Below are 16,838 nucleotides of genomic sequence, written 5' to 3'. Positions count from 1 at the left end.
CTTGGCCCTGGTATTCCCCTATGCTGGGTCATATAAAGTTTGCAAGACAAAGGGGCCTCTCTTCCCAATGATGGCTGATTAGGCCATCTTCTGCTACATATGCAGCTAGAGACACGAGTTTAGGGGGTACTGGTTAGTTCATATTGTTGTTCCACTTACAGGGTTGCAGCCCCTTTAGCTCCTTGGGTACTTTCTCTACCTCCTCCATTGGGGGCCCTATGTTCCATCCAATAGCTGACTATGAGCATCCACTTCTGTGTTTGCCAGGCATTGGTATAGCCTCACAAGGGGCCGCTATATCAGGGTCACTTCAGCCGAATGTTGCTGGCATGTGCATTAGTATCTGGGTTTGGTGGCTGATGATGGTATGGATCCCCAGATGGGGTGTCTCTGGATGGTCCATCCTTTCATCTTAGCTCTAAATTTTGTCTCTGTACCTATATCCATTCATGGGTATTTTGTTCCTTATTCTAAGGAGGAATGAAGATCCACATGATGGTCTTCCTTCTTGGTTTTCTTGTATTTTGCAAAATGTATCTTGGGTATTCTAAGTTTCTGGGCTAATATCCACTTATCAGTGAGTGCATATCTAGTGACTTCTTTTGTGATTGGGTTACCTCACTAAGGATGATATCCTCCAGATACATCCATTTGTCCAAGAATTTCATAAATTCATTGTTTTTAACAGCTGAGTAGTACTCCATTGTGTAAATGTACCACATTTTCTGTATCCATTCCTCTATTGAGGGACATCTGGGTTCTTTTCAGCTTCTGTCCATTATAAATAAGGCTGCTATGAACGTATTGGAGCACGAGTCCTTTCATGTGACAATAAAATTTGATCAGTCAATAACTGAGTAGAGAAAAGGATTGCCTGAACATCCACAAGTGGGGAGAAAGGAGAGAGAGAGAGAGGGAGAGAGGAGAGAGAGAGGAGAGAGAGAGAGAGAGAGAGAGAGAGAGAGAGAGAGAGAGAGAAGAGAGACAGGATAGACAGGAGAGACAAGAGACAGGAGAGAGGAGAGAAGAGAGGAGGATTCACCAAAATGAGAAAGTTTTGGTCACACCTGGAGCAGAGTGTGCCAAATCAATATAAAAATGCAAGTATCTCCGAGATTTTGACTGAAAAGTAGCCAGATTAGCCTAGAGGTTTATAAAATATTAACAAGTGCTTAGATATTGTGCTATAAAGCCTACTACCAAGATCTTATTGTCTCTGTCTCATTTATTAGAGATCTAACCAGGATAAAGAAAAAGAATGGTCATTTACAATTTACATTAACACCCTAAGATCTTTTCCATCAGTCACTGAGGTGTTCAGGTCTCCGTGCTGCCCTGATACTAGCCTGACTTGACTCTCAGCAGACCTCTTTAAGGCTAGATTTCAGCTTTGTACTATTGAAACGACCTCAACAAAATTGGAAGTTGAAAAAGCAAGACATTTTGAGAGGTCATCTATTCACTCATGGGTGTGACGCAGGAGTTTTGATACTCCCACAGTTCATTCTGATTGTAGCTCTTACATCGTTTTGAATGATCACTGAAATAGCCAGATTGGGAATGGATGGGTGGGATATATGTCATTCTGGATGCCCAGGAGCCGTGAAGAAATGATAGAGAACTCTCTTTGTTTTTAGAGATAGTCTCAAATGTTTATATTATATTTATTTACCTTGCATGTTGAGATCAGTATTCAGATTTTTTTGGAATGGGTTCTCTCTACCTATGTGGTTCTAGCAGTTGGACTCTGCTTATCAGGGTTGGCAACAAGCAACTTTACGTTCAGCATCTCACCAAACTTAATGGTTGTAAAATTTTCCATATTCATTCCTTCCAGAGATTTTGATCACCCATAAAAGCTATGTGCATATTTAAATAATAGCAGATTATCTTACCTTACAATAGTCATCATTAACAAAGGCCTTATATCTCAATTAGGCAAACTCTGAGTTTGACCAAAAGTAAAATCAAAAGTAAAAAATGCTGACTGAGGAAGCCCCTATAATTCTGTGCTGGTTTTCGTGTCTAAGATGAATTATGAGTTTCAATTGTATAGTGTTTCTTGGAATATTACTTCTATATATTTGTAGATATTTGACAAAAATATCAAAGATTGTGGCATTCCTGCTTTTATTATGTGGCTTTAATTGTCATCTTGATTCAGCCTAAGCCATTTGACGTGATAGCCTAGATCAGATTAGCTTGTGGGTATGTCTGAGTAGCTTGTTCTTACAGTTAACTGATGTATGGGAGCATACCCCCACTGTGACTGGCTCATTCCTGGGCAGGTATGTATAAGAAAGCTTTGGTTTGTATAAGAAAGCTAGCTGAAAATAAATGCAGTAGCTAACCAAAAGTCATAATGGTTTGTGCTTCATTTATTGTCTTGACCTCCCTTAATAACAGACTGTGACCTGGATGTGTGAGCTAAATTAATTTCTTCTTCCCTTAAGTGGTTTTCTGTTCAAGAAGGAAAAGCAGAGCACTTCCTGATATAAAGTCAAGTATTCCATTTCCTTTCTTCTCATTCCTCACCTGCCTGATTGTGGACAGTTCCCTGACACACCATAGAACTTGTACCTTACAGGTTCAGGTGATTCTTGCTGTCTGTATCCCGCATGAGGCAGCATCTCAGTATGTGATGTAAGTATTATTCTATGCTCCAAATCTCAAGTCCCATGAGGAGTCTGGTGTCCTGTGAAAGGAGTAAGGTTATAGATGAAGCCTTCTGAGTAATCTCTTACCCTCTATGAACTTTTCTCTCTTTGGAAAAAATGAGGGCATCAGCCTTTCTTAGTAACACTGCTTCTAAGAGGATTAAATGTGATGATACATAAATCATTTAGCCCATTTTCTGAGTCCTATAAGTGATTCTCTGCTTTCTTTCTACAAGGCAGACAGATTCTGTAATCTTTAGAAATTGTCACTCTTTAATATTGTTTTCTCCTTTAGAAGTGATATGTATACTTAAAAGTGCTCCAGTTTGTGATGGTGGAGTAGCCCACAGAGGGTGCAGATGTTACATGTTCTGACTTGGTATGGAACAGTTGAATGAACATTGAGAATGATGAATGACTGGATTAAATTTTTTACACACAGTGCTATTCAACTTTGGGACCCAGAAATGGGGCAAGTGAAATAAAAGGATCTGCTCAATATTGTTCTTGTATATAGTCACTGACCCTCAGGAACTTTGAAGCCAAGGGAAAAGTCTATGAGAGTTAGAGGAGAGCTGAAGGGAACACAGGTTATAGTCAGCATGCAGATGTCAGACATTCAAGTGGAAAGTATCCCGTCTAGTAGGTGAATTATGCTGCTTGTCTATGGCTCACAATCCATTTAGGGTGTGAAAGTATATTTTAAGAAGCTGACAGGTTTGCTCAGTCAGTAAAGTCCTTGTTCCAGAACCATGAGGACCTGAGTTTGACTCCCATTCTAATCAACATGAAAAAGCCAAGTATTGTTGCAGCTGTAATCTTTTTCTTTAATTGGATAATTTATTTATTTACATTTCAAATGTTATCCCCATTCCAGATTTCTGCTCTGCAAACCCCTCTATCCCGTCCTCCCCTACCATGTAGCTGTAATCTTAACACTGAAGGTGGAGGGTAGAAGTGGAGACAGGAACATCCTTGGGGATAACTTGTCAACAACAATGGATTGTTGAGTTTAAGGCAAAACTGTGGTATCTTGTACTAAGTCTTAAGGTGGATGGCACCAGAGGAAAGACACTTGAAGGGATACCTTAATGTCTGAATCCTTGCAGACACATGTGCGTATATAACGGCATGCATGCTCCCATCTTCACACATATGTGTAGGAAAAGATGTAAGCTGAGGGAAAAGGACATGAACTCTCTGTAAGGCTAGTGAATGAAAATAACAACAGCTTACACTAGTAGATGGTTTTATTTTTTTCCTGCTGCCAATTGGATGTTTAGGGATTCATTTACGATCACATGTCTTTGGCGAAAGTGTATTGTATGTGTAGACAACTACCAGTAGCTAGATCACATATTATGTCCTACTAAAATTTGACAAAATAAAATAAAATTAAATAAAATATGATATGAAATAAGATAAACACGGGATTTTAAAAATAATTAATAAAATATTTCAAACATGTTTATGTCAAAAGTGACAAAATGTCTTGAGAAACATTTAAAAATGACTGGTGCTGAAAGAGATCTGTATGAATAATCAACTTGTCATGTAGCATCTATAGTCAGGAAGCAGAAGCAGAAGAATGCTAGTTCTTGCTATATTTTTTCCTGTTTATACAATCCAGAACACCACCTTGTAAGATAGTGCCAGTCATACTCAATATGCAGTTAAACGTCTTGGAAATATCCATCATAGATACAATAAGAGATGTGTTTTCTTGGTGGTTTTAACTCTACTTAAATGAGCGTGAGGTATCAGTGGTGTGTATGATAAACCTTAATGATGACATGCTCATATCACTTTCTAAAATCCAGACTCTAAAACAGACTCAGAATATTAAGCACAAACTATCATTAGATGATCAAACTAATAAATGTATTAATGAATGGCTATCAAAAGGGAACACATTATCATGAAATTTATGAAAAATATTTAGCATCCTCTATCATCAGGGAAATACAAAGTTATTAGTGAGAATCTGGTAAAGTTCCCTTACACACAGTTGGCAGAAATATCACCAGATATATTCACTCCAGAAATCAACATGGCGGTCTATTTTAAGGGTAACAATATGACTATCAAAAGATCTAGTTATACTACAAGTAAAACTTCCTAAGGAATCAAAGTCAGCATCACAAATGAATTTGCACACCTTTGTTTATGTAGCAGTATTTATTTTAGGCAAGACTTGAAATCAGCTTAAGTTGATTAGCACTAGAATAATGGGTATAGAAAATGGGGGTCTATATATTCAACAGAATTTTATTCAGCAGTGAAGAAAAGGGAGATATATGATTGACATAAAAATGGATGGAACTGGAAATCATCACGGTGAGTAGAAAAATGTAGAAGCAGAAAGACACAAATACTACAGGCTTGCATATATATATATATATATATATATATATATATATATATATATACAGAGAGAGAGAGAGAGAGAGAGAGAGAGAGATGTAATGAAGAGGTAATTAAGAAAATGACCATAAGAAAGAAGAATGAAGAGGACAATTGAGCCTCCACATGCTGCAAAAATACATACTAACTTAAATGTATACTTATGCAAGCATGTTTGAACATAAACAAAAGGAAGTTTGTAGTTTATGGACTGATTTGAAATCTGAGACACTATCTGCCTGTCATTTACAAAGATCACTCCACCTACCATTTTCCCTATACTTTGATTTTTAGAAGGCATGTGTTTGTCTAGAGTCTCTTTCATGGAGAAAGCTGTCAAAAAAAACCCCAAAACAACAACAACAAAAACAAAACAAAAACAAACAAACAAACAAACAAAAACAAAAACAAAAACAGGTCATGGTATCTAGAAAGGAATTATTCACAATAAAATTCAAAGATTCTTATAGTACTTATTAGTCTAAAGAATCTTATATAGCTTGGGTTATACAGCACCGGGTCACCATACTGTGTACTGTATTTATTTCTCTTCATTCTTTAGTCCTTTCAAAATGTATTTCTAAAATATTTTATAATCCTTTTATACATTTTAATTTGTTTTCTCCAAAGCCCTTCTCTGTTAAGTTCTAATTCAGTCATTTTCTAGTTTATTAACATAACATTTTCTTTACGATATGTCTATTAAAAGATTTTGTGACTGTTTACATTGGGAGCTGCAGATGATGCAGACTTTTGCATTTTAAGACAATCCTGATGATAGTTCATGAAACTTGTTATGCTTTTATGGTAGTTATCTTCTCTTTGTTAGTTGGCACTGTATATAAACTTGCTGTCTTAACATGAAAATATGGAAACCATGAAAATTAATATTGATTGTCACCTTGACAGGATCTAAAATCCTCTAGGAGACAAGCCTCTGTACATGCCATGGAGGTATTTTCTAGCTAAGGTTAATGAATAGGGAAGAATCAGTTTAAATGTGAGGTACCACACCACAGACTGGGGATCTGGACTGCCTAAACAAGAAAAAACTGGCTGAGCATCAGAATTCATGTTTCTGTTTCCTGTTACAGATATGATATGACCAGGTGCCCCAGAAGTCCTTTCCCCATGCCTTTCCCACTGTCTTAGGGTTTCCATTGCTGTGAAAAGACAATGAAGGCAACTCTTTAAAAGGACAACATGGAAAATTGGGGCTCATTTACAGGTTCTGTGGTCTAGGCCCTTGTTATCAAGGCAGGAAGTACAGCAGCATCCAGGCAGGCATGGTGCTAGAGGAACTGTGAGTTCTACATCTTCATCCAAAGGAAACCAGGAGCAGACTGCTGTCATGCAGCTAGGACAAAGAACTCAAAACCTACACCCATAGTATCCTTCCTCCAACAAGGCCACACCTACTCAAACTATGCCACACCTCCTAGTTGTGACACTACCTGTCCCAACATGTTCAAACCACCACATGTATCATTTGGAACTATGCATTCTAGCTGTGAGCCAGAATAAACCCTTTCTTTATTATTTTGATTTTCTCAGACCCCAAGAACGAGAAACAAATAATTAATACAAGTAACAATAGTAGTTTGGAAGGTGTTGTCACAGAAATGTCTGGCAGGACAGACATTTGTGCCACAGAAATGTCTGCAACCATCAAAGGACATATTTGTGCACATACACTCACTCACCTTGTTCTAAAAACTGAGTCAGGAGTCCTTAAGCTAGCCCATTAACAGTGGAATTATCATAACTCTAACACATAGAAACTGAAGCTGATAAAGCATAAAGCTTTAACCTGGAAATGGGTATGTATAATTCCAAACTCCTTATCTGTCCTCTCTTTTCCAGTGCCATCATATGCATTCGTACTCTTCCACAAGCAGACACCATGGTCTTTGATAAAATAGGCATCCATTATCTCATTACCACAAGTGCTGTCTCTAACACTGCAAGCTATTGTACACGAAGCTTGAAAATTTTCTCTTTCTCTGGATCATTTTCAAAATCACTATGTCTTGATCAAGGAAAGATATGGTCCTAATTTTATGAAATCTCATGTTCACTTTAAGAAGGGACAGACACTAAAAGAATAAAACAAACAAACAAACAAAAAAAAAAAACAAAACAAAAAACCCAAAAAATCTGAGATACCTTCCCAATTGTCAAAACTCATGCTTTATGGTAACTTTAGATAGTTGATTGCCTTTCATGAGAATATTCATGAAATTTTGAGAAAATTAAACTTTCTTATTAAAAATCATAGCATCTGTGCCATTTCTTAATAAAACCATTAAATGAGGGGCTGAAGAGATTGGCTTAGTGGGTAAGAGCAACTACTGCATAAGCATGAGGACCTGGATTTGAATCCCTAGCAGATATGTAATAAGCAGAGTATAGATACATACTTTCTTGATATCTGAGTACTCTATTCTTGGGGAGAGTGGAAACAGTAGGATCACAGGGACTTGCTGGCCACCATTCTAGCTGTTGGTTCAGTGAGAGACTCTGTCTCAAATGACTAAGGCAAAAAATGTTAGAGCAATATATTTGATAACCTGTCCTTCTCTAGTCACTGTGTGTTCACAGGTAAAGGTATCTACACAAATATCTGCATGTACCACACAAACAAACACACAGACACACAAATACATCTAACACACACACACACAAATGTGGAATACAAACACACATCAGCACACATACCAACACACACAAATTACATTTGTACAATACTCATTCACATACATATAGACATATAAAATATACATACACAGGCACATAGACACACACACACACACACACACACACACACACACACAAAAACATCTCTCCCTGACACAAATAAACCTGGACATAGGTGTATAACAGAATGCTGTGGTGTCTCACTTGGCTCATTTTCTTCATTCTCTTTTTTATTGTTTATTTATATTAGTTCCATTCTCTATACTATTAATAATGAAGATAAGACATATAAATCAAACAATTATTTTATACCTCTCATTGTTCATTTTTAAGCCTGAAAAATTAAATTTTGGAACAAATTATAGAGGAGCAAGCAAAGACGAAATGATAGTCTGTACCAAAGGAGCCCAGCAGCTCATTTATTTTTATTTATTTATTTTAAGGTTTATATTTAAGACTTTACAGTGTGTGTGTGTGTGTGTGTGTGTGTGTGTGTGTGTGTATGTGTTTGAGGTACATATGTTTCTGTGAGTATCTGTGTATTTGGGTATCTGTCTTGCCATCTGTCTGTCTGCCTGTCTTTCTGTCTCTCTGTCTCTATCTCTTTCTCTGTTTCTCTCTTTCTCTCCCTATCTCTCTGTGCTTTTTATACATAGGTGTGTGTTCATGTACATGTGTCTTTATCTATGTGCATGTACCTGTGTAGTCCAGAAAAGGAAGTTGTATTCACTAGAGCTGAAGATACAGGCAGTTGTGAGCTATGTGGCATGGGTGTTTGGAACTGAATTTGTGTCTCCTGGATGAGCAGAAAATACTCTTAAATACAGAAGTATCTCTCTAGTTTTAAAACTTCATTTTTGTTAACCATATTTCACTGGATTATGACCCCCTTCCTTTGCATCAGTTCTATAAGTCCACTTTCAATTATGTGAGAGCAGAGTCAATTAACTGTAAGAGAAATAGTAGCTCCTGGTTGCCAGATCCCACCTCCTGAATCTTCATTGTGCAATCTCTGCCCACAGGTAGGGTATGTGCGCATATTACTTAAGCTTGTATAAGCTCACAAAACAGCTTTATGCACCATTCTCAAATGTGTTCCCATGGTGACCTCTTTTAGAATCATCTTGCTTGCTTCCTTGCACACTATGGCAGGTAGCTTTATTCTCTGCCTGTCTTTGTGAGCTCACTCTCCATCCCTGATCTTACTCAGTTCTGTGCTTCTTACCAGGGTAATAAATGCTAAGTAAATTCTCATCGCTACTTAAATAAACATTATTGATATTCAGCATGACTGATCCCTTTTAACATGCTTTTTAAATGTTCTGAGTTTTTTCTTTGTTTGTTTGTTTCTGAAAATTCCTTTAAATAACTTGCTCATTTGCCTATTGGTGTTATGATATAAGCTTTCAAGTTTCTTCAGTAGTATAAATAATCCATTCTGACTCAGGATGCTGTGAATAACATCTACTATTCTGTGACCCTTATATTAATTTTATCCATTATGGCCAAAATGGAGAAAATTCTTGTCCTAGTTTCATTTCTCTGACTGTGATGAATACTTCTGAAATAAGAATATTTGGCTTATAATTCCTGGCTACTATCCCTTATTTGGGGAAACCAAGGCAAGCACTTAAAGCATCACAAAACATAGACATTTTATTCTGTTATTAATGTCACATTGAAATGTTATATAAACTGCCACTGGAGGCATTGTAGTTGTGGCTACCAGGTCACATGTGTGCCAGTAAGTGGCACAGAGGAGAACAATCTAAGTTTCCTTTCAGTGTTTTCACCTGTGAACACCTAAATGGTCAGTAAACTTATACTACCTGAAGTAAAGAATGAGAGAGAGAGAGAGAGAGAGAGAGAGAGAGAGAGAGAGAGAGAGAGAGAGAGAGAAAGAAAGAAAGAAAGAAAGAAAGAAAGAAAGAAAGAAAGAAAGAAAGAAAGAAAGAAAGAAAGAAAGAAAGAAAGAAAGGAATAAATCTGAGAGGACTACCAGTCAGGTGCCAGGTGGCCCTAGACTGGGAGCCTGAGACAGGTGCCTGGGGCCACTCAGGTCTGGACAGTCTCCCAGTGTGGTGAATGACTAGAAGATCATAGAATACATATCAGCAGGACGTGGGCAGGAGTGAGCCCAATACAGACAACCCTCTGCATGGTTCCCTCATGCATGTGGGAAGGCCTGCTGAGAAGTGAACTTGTGATAACACTCAGATTATGAAACTGTTTCCTGAAAGGTTATTTGGAGAGGTGAGAGCCTCATAAGTTAGGTTCCTGGGGTAAATGAGAGAAGAGAAAGCTACCTGGTCTCCAGCATTCATTTCTCTGCTTCCCATTCCTACGATGGTAGACTGTAGTCTCAAACTGGAGCTAAATGAACCCTTTAGCTACAGAGGTGCTTCTGTCAGATCTGTAGTCACAGCCGTAAGAAACTAACTTAGAGAGAGAACCCAAAATCCCAGTACAGAAACTTGACCTGCCAAGCAAGTTATCTTTCACAGAATAAATGACTTCCATATGCTTCAAGTCTCCTTGTCTCACACCCAGGCCTCAGTGTGAAAACTGAAGATATAAAAGGCCTACAGCATCTGAAAGAGGCAGGAAGGAGGTTTTACACTCTTGCTAAGTGATGTCTACTGGTTTTCTTTTTGTTCTTCTTCAGGGAATTTATATTAGACTCTATTAGTAGGCTTTAACTTCCAGTCTTAGCCTAGTGTTTTGGGCCTTACTGACATCTTTAGCCTGATGTCTCCCTTCCATTCCCTCCCAGGCTTACACATCCAAGAATATTGAGTTAGTACATTGCAGGTAATATCAATCCTCTGTTCTCTCCTTGGCCTACAATGTCATGCTTTCACTCCTTTGCCTGCAATTCTTATTACCCTTGCCACTGGAATGTGGCACAATAACTCTAGTTTTTATGAAGACCTTTATCCCCTGAGGAGATTGGCAAGCATGAGAAGCCACCAGTGAAAGGACATGGAGAATAGAGAATGGGTCTGAGAAGGAAATATTCACCCCACTTTTGCTGTGTGACAGTCCTGATCAGCAAATTCAACCCACCATGGAAGTCCCAGATTTCTCCGGCATCATTCTCTACACAGTCCCTGCAGTTGTCTGCCATAAAACCTAGTTTCTTGATGATAGTTGATAACACTGATATGTCTTCTTACCTTTGCTGTTAATTCATGCATACAAGACACATCAATTTAGGTTGGTATGACCCTGGTGTGTCTGAAGTCACCTACGGCCTTGTCCAATGAGTGAAAAATGCTCAACTGGCATCTTGTTACTTCACAATTACCTCACAGTTTAGTTCTTATTAATATTCATAATTTCATTACCTCACTTACCAGGTCATTCAGGGAAAGACCCAAAGATGAGCACCAGCTCCTCTTTCACCAGAAACAGCACCGTAAGGGGCTTCAAAGAATATTTTCTTCAACAACAATAGACCCTAGAAAACTATCCACTGTGGGCAGATTTTTCTATCTCATCTTAGTTTTAAATTTCTGTTCTTTTACTTATAAAACAATTACAGTTTGACTTCAAATGGGAAATTTGACTGTCTGAACATGACAAATGTCACATTTGTTCTGCCTATTTAAAAATAACTCATTTCAGTTTTAAATCCCTGCCACTGATGTTCTAAGAGCAAAGTGAGCAAGACAAATACATTTCTGTCTAGAAATAAAAGATGTGTAAAATGTCAAGAGTTTCCAAGTTTGGATGTGGAAAGGGTAACTTTATTAAAATATTCTAGTTAGTGCTTAGAAATATGTAAGCATGATAAGGAAAAGGAACAAGGTGTATGGTGACAGCTCTGTGTACATATCATACATACACATACATACATACAGTAAGCAATAAAGTGTTAAACAATTTAAAAGGTGGACTTTGTGGCACAGAAGTAAAATCTTATAGCTGCTAAGATGTTGACATGGAGGTCCCTGGGTCTTCTTTAATAGCCTGCCTGATAAAATTGACACAGTTGCAAAAATATCGTGAATGACACCCTGAGGACATCATCCAATATTGACTTCTAGCCTCTACATATATATGTACATGTACACTTATACATACACATGTACCTACACATATGAAGATGTACACATAGAACAAATCTTTGCCTAATATTGACTTCCTAAAAGTATACTGACTTTAGAAATATGTCCTAACATACAACTGGATATGATAAAATGTGTGATTCTGAACATGTTTTTATTAAATTCTATTAACTTAAATACTAATTAAGCATTTCTTCTTTGTTCCTCTTGTTTTATTACAAAAATTTAAAGGTGTTCATTATATTAATAGACAGAAGAAAATTGTTCAGCTTATTTAGTAGTCATTTATATAATTAATGTATTTGTATTATATAATAATTTATGTAATCTATTATAGAGCTATTATCTTCTTTTTGAATAAAAAGAAACTCTGTTTTCATTTATAACTTGAAAATAATATTCAGGTATACTTATTGCTTTTCAGAGTCATGTTTAACATTGAGGATGTTGTCTATTGTTGGTGAGATGGCAGACAAAAGAGCTTGCCATGTAAACCTGAAGGCTTAAGATTACTGAACTCAAGTTAACCCAGGACTCACGTAAAGCTTGAAGGACAGAACCAATCAACAGTGACTTAGTGCTTGTGATACAGATGCCATGGTATGTTTGCCCTCTCTGCTAATAGAAGCTCTAGCGGCATATGTAGCACAGGATGACATTGTCAGGCATCAATGAGAGGAGAGGCCCTTGGTCCTGTGAAGGTTGAATGACCTTGTGTAGGGGAATGCCAGGGTGGGGAGGTAGGAGTGAGTGGGTAGGTGAAGGAACACCCTCATAGAAGCAGTGGGAGGGGAGACAGGATAGGGAGTTCTTGGGAGGGAAATGGGTAAATGGGATAATATTTGAAATGCAAATAAAGAAATTATCCATAAAAAAGAATATTAAAAATAATAGTACTATCCTGAACTCTCTCGACTTTGGCAACACAAGAAGAACTGCTTCCCCAACAATGAATAGCTTCCCGAGCCAAATACCACAGAGATGTGACACACCAAAGAGAGCAACTTGTCTCTCCTGTTGGATGAAATCACACCCTCACTAAGAATTTAACAAGGTAGCTATTTCAGTCATCATCCATAAGCATGCTCATGGAACTGTTTTCTGAAGGATTTTTTTTTCTACATTTGAAGGAAAGAAAAAGAAAACAAACAAACAAACAAATAGTACTGTATTAAGGAAATGCTTAACTGTCTGAATTGTATGCTGGAAGAAAGCCCAAGAAGTAGAGTCTTCACCTTGCCCACAGTCCAAAATCATCAGTTTTTCTGTCCTTTTTATCTGCTATATTTCACTAGCTATAAAAATGAAGCGTTCAGGGCTGATCATATAACTCTTTTCCTTGAATCTTAGATTTTTTCTTTAATTTAGTGGAGATTGTTTAAAAATATTTATTTGGAGCAAAGACAATAATCTCAACTGAAAAACGGTCACATAATTTGATTTACTAGTAATTGTGAGATAATAAAGTATGGTAGAGTGCACTAGTGCTTCGGTTTTTAAATTTTTTGACTAGGACTGTGGTTATTGGATGCCAAAAATAGGAAGTAGATCAGCTCTTAGATAGGCATTACCAATATGGGATACAAACATTTCAACTGTGAGTTTTTACGAAATTTTGAAACTTTCAACATTTGAAAGTAATTTAATAAAATTTGCTTTATAAATAAGTAATACTTTTAAAGAAACATGTGTTGAACTGGGGATATGACTTAGCTATGAACTCCTGTGTTACACACATAGAGCCCTGCATTCCTTCTTTCTAGCACTTATGAAAAAGCCAGGTGTAGAGCAGACACTTTTAACCCCAACACTGGGGAGGCAGAGAAGGGCAGATCCCAAATTTGCTGGCCACTCAGTCTAGCCTACTTAGTAAGTGATGCTTTGTCTTAAGGAACAAATTGGGTGGCCCCTGAGGAAAGAGAGCCAGGTGGTCCTCTGGCATATGTTGGTATGCATTCTTGTTGGCCATGGAAAAGTCCAGGTATACTATAATTGCTTAAAGTTTTTATGAAACTTCAGTCACAAAATACAGATACGTATTGGGATCTGTTCTTAAACACATTAGAAGATACCACCAAAAGTAAGACACAAGTCACTAAAAACACACAAGTGTCTATTAAGCTACCTGAGTTTCCAATAAAATCTGTGACAGAATATTGAGCTGGCAGCATGATGTTCAGTAAGAAGCTTAAATATTCAGAGTGCAAACTAAAGCAGCTACGTTTATCTCTTGATTATCAATATGGTTAATTTGATAAGATGTAAAAACACCCTTTCACACCTATGTTAGGTAATTTCTAGATTAATTTCATTGAGGTGGGAAGGCTTACTTTAAATTCGGGCAGCACTTTGTATGAACTGAGGGTCTGGACTTAGTACACAGGAATAAATGAGCTGAGACTCAGCATTCATTTCTCTCTGCTTCCTGACTGAAGGTACCCTTTGAGCAACTGCATTGTGTTCCTACTGCCTTCCATTCCCTTCCATGATGCACAGTGTTCTCAAACTGTGAGCCAAAATATACCCTTCTTAATTAAATGCTTTAATTAGATATTTTCTCACAGCAGTGAGTTAAGTACTGTATTTTTTTGGTTTGTCCCTGTTTGTTTGTTTGTTTTGCTTTTTGTTTGTTTGTTTTCTAGATGAGGCTTCTCTGTGTAGCCCTAGCTGTCCTGAAACTCATTCTGTAGACAAACCTGGACTTAATCTCAGAGATTTCCTGTCCTTTGCTTCTTGAGTGCTGTAATTGGTTAAAGACATACACCAGTAGGTTTTACACACACACACACACACACACACACACACACACACACACACACACACACTTTGACCTGATGATATTGTCCTGTAGCAGAATATTTTCCTAGCCTGTTTGAAGCTCTGATGTAGATTCCTGCATAGATAGATAGATAATTTCCAGGAATGATTCTGTGTTCCTTTAGCATCTCCAAAAGCCCCACTCATTCTCCCTGTCTTCTAAGTCTCTTCAGTTGCAGAGAATTGTGTGGCCAGTTCCTTGTATTTGTCTCTACCTGGTTCTCATCTCTATGCTCACCTCCATCCACTGACTGCATCTCAATAACTTTCTATTTTCTAATATGTCATCAACTATAAGGATGGTTTTCCATTGATTATCTACTCTTTCAGCTGTTGAGACAATGTTTCCATATTACTGCCTTATTTGCATTTAACCTTATCTCAGAGTACATAAAAAACTGTCCCCTTCTTCAAATAATTTTATGTGGTTCTGAGTTTCACCCTGCCACTGTCTTGTGTGAAACACTGCTGGCTTGATGAAATGCAAAGACATTGACTATGCTTACCCTGTGCTGCCATCAGGTGCTGAGCATTAGGGGGTGGGAAAATGCAGCATCGGATGTATGAGGCTGAAGCTGGCGTTCACTAACTCTTGGGAATCCAGTCACTGCTGGGGTGGCATACACGGTAGTTGGAAATGAAGTTGGTGACCGGTGGGCTGAGGATGCAAGTGAGCTGGGGGCTGGGGAAAATGGGAACTTCAGCTTAGCTTGGTTAGCTCCTTTGTGATTTTGCTTAGCTTTAGCAGTGGTTGTCTGGAAGTACAGAGATGCCTTCTACAGGTGACTAAGGCAACAGCTCAGTAGTTTCAGGCTTTCTCCATTCTCCCCACAGCAGTCCTTGATTAAAGAGACAGTCCATGTTTATCCATACCATTTATTGATTGTTCATTGTGGAACATGGATATAAACCAACTCCTCATGGTGTACCAAAGATTAAATACCTTTTCCAGGGTGGGATGTCTATGAAAGGAAGCTTATTGGCTAAAAACTCAGGGCCTCTAGATGCCTCATTAGCATGGAGAAATCTGTTTTTGTCTATATGACCACAGGCCTCCTTTCCTTATGTGGGAAGTGAGACATTTGTTCCATCCAGGCCAGGAATCTTGTAAGGGGTCAGGGAGTTGCCTGCCATCTCATGTGTTGGATCCCAGGGACTCTGAACCCACTCAGTTGTGCCAAATTTCCTGGCATGATTGTCTGTCACACAATTTTAGTTACTAGTTAACCAGGAAGGGAAGCCATACTTGTCTTAGTTAGGGTTAAAATTGCTGTGATGAAACACCATGTCTATAGTAACTAGGGAAGAAAATGGTTTAATTGGCATAGGCTCACACAGGACAGTTCATCACTGAAATAAATTAGGATTGGAAATCAAACAGCAGGAAACTGGAGGCAGAAGCTGACAGAGAAGCTACAGAGGACCGATGCTTACTGGCTTGTTTCTCATGGATGGCCTATCCTGCTTTCTTATAGAACACAAAACTACCAGCCCAGGGTTGGTCCCACCCAAAATAGGATGGGACCTCCTCCCATCAGTCAGTAATTTAAAAAGCCCCTACAAGCTTGACTACAATACAATTTCATGAAGTCATTTTCTCAATTGGGGTTCACTCCTCTCCTGATGATCCTAAACTGTCAAACTGGCATAAATTAGCCAGCACACAAAATCAACTCTAATTGATCAATTAATTCTCAGAGTGTCAGCTGTGAACTTACTACAGATTAGAAAACTTGATTAAAGCTGTGGGCATGAATAAATGTGGGAGGACCTCAGATACCTGAGGAAATGACTGTGAGAGTTGTTCAGAAGTCTGTATCTAAGACATCCTTCATACCCCAAGTGCCTTTTACTGGTATATAGCAGGCTGCCTCTTGAGGTTCATTTCACCCTAATTGTAACATGAGATTTCCAGTAAACTCTCAGAGATTTGGTTCATTAGTATAGTCTTCCTTACAAATTTCTGTTGTAATAACTGCCTTTCTTTTAGCTTCTGCTTCATTAAAGGGAATATCCAATATTTTGGATCTAAATTTTGAGATCAGAAAGAATTCTCACTGAAATCCTGGCTCCTCTTCTTTCAGACAAGAGCTTCTGAGCATGCTGCTAGTAGATGTTGCTTGTTATCAGTATTGGCGTATCTTAAGGATACACCTCCCTCTCCCTCTCCCTCTCCCTCTCCCTCTCCCTCTCC

General features: G+C 38.1%; 1 non-coding gene across 1 annotated transcript; it reads left to right on the top strand.

Moving 5' to 3' along the window:
* Window positions 1-9,451: 9,451 nt before the first annotated feature.
* Window positions 9,452-9,584, top strand: LOC115063391. The gene has a single exon (XR_003843229.1). It is a non-coding gene; the product is annotated as a small nucleolar RNA SNORA17 (small nucleolar RNA).
* Window positions 9,585-16,838: the final 7,254 nt, after the last annotated feature.

This window comes from Mus pahari, unplaced genomic scaffold, assembly GCF_900095145.1.
Source record: "Mus pahari unplaced genomic scaffold, PAHARI_EIJ_v1.1 scaffold_3372_1, whole genome shotgun sequence".
In the NCBI taxonomy this organism is placed as follows: domain Eukaryota; kingdom Metazoa; phylum Chordata; class Mammalia; order Rodentia; family Muridae; genus Mus; species Mus pahari.
Note: the sequence above shows the minus strand (reverse complement) of the source record. Positions and strands in the feature narration are given on the sequence as shown.